The sequence below is a fragment of the Triticum dicoccoides genome, chromosome 5A (genome assembly GCF_002162155.2).
Source record: "Triticum dicoccoides isolate Atlit2015 ecotype Zavitan chromosome 5A, WEW_v2.0, whole genome shotgun sequence".
NCBI lineage: Eukaryota > Viridiplantae > Streptophyta > Magnoliopsida > Poales > Poaceae > Triticum > Triticum dicoccoides.
The window spans coordinates 341,456,929-341,461,498 of NC_041388.1; positions in this window are offsets into that span (position 1 = coordinate 341,456,929).

The following is a 4,570-nucleotide window of genomic DNA, read 5'->3' on the forward strand; positions in this document are numbered from 1 at the left end:
TCCCGCCGCCACCGTCGAGGGCATCACAGTCTAAGCTTGCGGGCCGCAGCGGTGGCGGCGGTAACCTTCCTCGGCCGGCGATCGGATCTGGGTGGCGGCGACCCACTCCGGCCGATTCAAGGGCGGCGGCGCAGGCCGGCGGCGACCAGGGTTGTCGTGCTGGCGGCGGCGACGAAGAGATCACGACGGCGGCTAGGGTGCCCGATCTGGATCCCATTTCGGATTTGGATGGTGGTTCGTCGAGCCGTCGTGCGCATCCTTTGTTCCGGCGCGGCAAGCGGTCTCTGGAGTAGGTCCGCGACACGAGGACGTCGGGGGCTCCGGCCCTGGGCGTGGAGGTGGTGGCCATCTTCTTTGCCTGAGGTGGTCGGCTAGACGGTTGTGGATTCTCGCATCCAGTCCCGGCGTCGAGTGGGGAGACGATGCTGCCGGTGAAAACCGTGCTATGACTTGGGTCATGGCGGGCGATGGCGGCGTTTTCACGTCGTTGTCTTGTTAAAGACATCGCCACCGCAGCTTCTGTCGACTTGCTTGCACTGCTCTGGGTGAAAACCTATACCCGGAGTTTCTAGATCAGACGATGGCGGTGCTTTTGGCGTCGTTTTCCCTCCTGGAGGCATCATTTTTTGAGCAGCGACTGGATGTAGGACCAGAGGACGGATTCTTTGGTGGAGCGGTGCGGCATCACACTCATTGATGACGACGGGTCTCGGAGGCATGGCGTTGTGGTGACTCTGCGTCCGATGCGCGGAGATGGACTCGCGCAGGAGGGTGACGCGGTCTGGCGTCGTGGTGGCGTCGACGGCAGCTAGACCTGGGCAAGGTCGATGCAACAGTACAGCTTTGAAGATGGATTGGTGGCAGGTGGTTGCTGTGCCCTCAGACCCGGTAGGCGTCCTGGTTGAGGAGTACGCCGGACTGGTAGGTGCCCCATACCCGGCAGGCGTCCTGGTCAGGACCTCAGGTCTTAGATGTTAGGTTTGGTTGCGAGGTCTGTTTGGTACTAGGACCAGACTATCAGCATCCCTTCATCACTTAGATAGGAGTAGCGACACTTTTGTTGCCTAGACGGCGGCTTCAGTCTTACTGTTGTACTCCCTCCGTCCCCAAAAACATGTCGCGAGGTCATTTTTTTCAGTTTAGTCCTTGTCGTTCTCCTGACCAAACCCGCGGTCCTCGTCCTTCCTCAGTCTTCTCCGACGCCGGCCGATTTGGTCGCCCCGCCCCCGCCGCCCCACGCCGCCTCCGCCTTGCTTCCCTCCCGCCTCCCCACACCGGCGCCTTGTTCCCCTCCCCTCCGATCGCCGCCTCGTTCCCCTAGGCCCGCCGCCTTGTTCCCCTACGCCCGCCGCCCGCGAAGGTTCAGTTTTGGAGACCACCGTCTGCAGTTCTCGCTCTCCTTCCGCCTGCGCTCGTCGTGAATCACCTCCTCTCTGTCGACCATGAAGCTCGCCCCTCCATGGACGTCGTCGACCCGAGCACTGGGAAGCACGGGTGCCCCTTCTCCAATTCGCAGACGGTGCCTTCCACCAGCGGCGCTCCGTCCGACGGAGCCGTCCTTCCCCAAGGGTGACGAGTCGGAGCTGGCACTGCCCTTCGTTGACCCCCTCCTCGCCGTATGGCTGCCTCGCCGCCCAGCAGCCACCACCACTGTCCACCTGGACGTCAACCTCATCCACTACTACAGAGCGAAGGTGAGGATGCTTGCCTGGATCCCCAAAATGTCAAAAATGAAAATTTTAGTATTGTACTCACATGTGAATCACTCCATTTTGGGCAATTTTGTGGAATTTTGAAACATTTACTCCATTTTGGGACACACGCAGATGGGATTCAGTGTACTCTACGAACTGCTTCAAAATGTAGGGCATTTTGGGACACACGCAGGTGTGCATTTTTGTGGAATTTTCCGTTTGTAAAATTGGAGTATTGAAGAAGTGTATTTTCCATTTTGAAACTAAAAATAAACCGTATGTTCTGCATTCTGTATATTGATTATCAATTCTGTTTCCACTAAATTTTGATTAGTGACTATAGCACAATATTCAGTTTCCACTTTGTAAATTCAGTTAACACATTTGCTCCTTTGTAAATTCAGGTAACACATTTAACACTTAGTAAATTCAGTTAACTCAAGGCTAAAGACAATCTACCAAGGCTAAAGCATATACTGACATGAAACGACAATAATGAAGCCATGGAGCAGCAGCAACTCAAGGTCATGGATCATCTCTCTTGCCTTGTGCAGCTTGCTCTGTTTCAAAGCATCTAAATTTTCCATTAGTTGATAGCAACACGAGTCATGAGTCTCATACGATTTTCATCATCCTAATAAGAGTATCTGTCAACTGCTTGTTTGTGCCCAAGTGTTGCCATTTTCTTCAGATTCTTCTTCAATTGCTTGCTTGTGCGCAACTGTTAGCAATTCTATTTTTCATGGTTATCTTGTCGCCACCCATGCAGGTCCTTTGAAAATCAAATCGTCCTATTTGCAATATCATGGGCTTTCACAAAGACAAGTACTTCCTCTGTAAACTAATATAAAAGCGTTTAGATCACTACTTCAGTATTCTAAACGCTCTTATATTAGTTTATGGAGGGAGTATAACAAGGATTCCAATGAGAAATAGCGCCTAAAGAACAAGGTATGTGAGGGAGTCCGGGATTAGGGGGTCTCCAGACAGCTGGACTATATCCTTTGGCCGGACTGTTGGACTATGAAGATACGATATTGAAGACCTTGTGTAACCCTAGCCCTCTCCGGTGTCCATATAAACCTTCTTGGCGTGGAAGGAAAACTAGGCAATACGAATATGGATATCTCCTTCTTTGTAACCGACCTTGTGTAACCCTAGCCCTCTCCGGTGTCTATATAAACCGAAGGGTTTTAGTTCGTAGGACAACAGATAATCATACCATAGGCTAGCTTTTAGGGTTTAGCCTCTTCGATCTCGTGGTAGATCAACTCTTGTAATACTCATATCATCAAGAATAAATCAAGCAGGACGTAGGGTTTTACCTCCATCAAGAGGGCCCGAACCTGGATAAAACATCGTGTCCCCTGCCTCCTGTTACCATTCGCCTTAGACGCACAGTTCGGGACCCCCTACCCAAGATCCGCCGGTTTTGACACCGACATTGGTGCTTTCATTGAGAGTTCCTCTGTGTCGTCGCCATTAGGCTTGATGGCACCTATGATCATCGATAGCGATGCAGTCCAGGGTCAGACTTTTCTCCCCGGACAAAACTTTGTGTTCGGCGGCTTCGCACTGCGGGCCAACTCGCTCGGCCATCTGGAGCAGATCAAAAGTTACGCCCCTGGCCACCAGGTCAGGTTTGGAAGCTTAAATTACACAACCGATATCCGCGGAGACTTGATCTTCAACGGATTCGAGCCCCTGCCTTGTGCGCTGCATGGTCACGATGAGTACGATTTAGCTCTACCATTGGATAGTGTTCGAGAAATCGCACCGGCAGCCGCTCCGACCCTCAATTCGGAGCCAATTGCGCCATCCATGGACGGGTGGATAGACCCCGCCAGGGAGGCCTCATCCTCAGCGGCGATCGAGCCAAACATCGACCTTACCCCGCATGAGAGCCGTGTTGTCAAACTGCCGGACCCTTCTCCGGCCACGGACTCCGAACCGCCTGCGCTCGTTCCTATCGAATCCGATTGGGCGCCGATCATGGAGTTTACCTCCGTGGATATTTTTTAGCACTCGCCCTTTGGCGACATACTGAACTCATTAAGGTCTCTCTCCTTGTCAGAAGGATCCTGGCCGAACTGCGTCCGGCAGGATTGGGATGTGGATGACGAAGAAATTCGCCGCCCACCCACCACCCACTTGGTAGCCACTATCGACGATTTAAGCGACATGCTCGACTTCGACTCCAAAGACATCGACGGTATGGACGACGATGCAGGAGAGGAACAGGAACCACTGCCCACAAGGCACCAGACGCCCACGTCATCACATGACGTATACATGGTGGACACACCAAAAGAAAACGACGACGAGGAACAGAAGGACACAACGAAGGGTTGTCCCCTCGAGAAGCAGCCAAAACGGCGGCGTAAGCGCCGCTCCAAATCCCGCCTCGACAGAAACAACGATCATATGGACCTAACGTTACAGCAGGGTGAACCATCGCCGGACCACGGCAGCACGGAAAATCAAACCGAACAACCCGACTCTGTCAAAAATAATAATCCGGACAACATCACACCGGACAGACATCCGGAGCAACAGAATGCCCATCAAAGGCTTGTTGCCACCGCGAGGAGTCTAAAAAAGCAGAAGCAAAGGCTCAAAACTGCACACGACACACTCAGAATCAGATGGAGTAAAGTACTCAACACAGTAGTGAAGTACGGCGGTAATCGCCACAGGGTGCTAGCTCGAGCATCTTTTCCAGTACCGGATTGTCCAAACCCTTAGGAAGGGGGGCCGAACACCGAATCATCTTCGCCTTTGTTAGCCAGTCCTGGTCAAAGAGCGATTTCTCAGAATGACGTCATGATAAATAAAAGATGGTGTGTTCGGCTAGAGGATTACTTACTTGGTGGCAG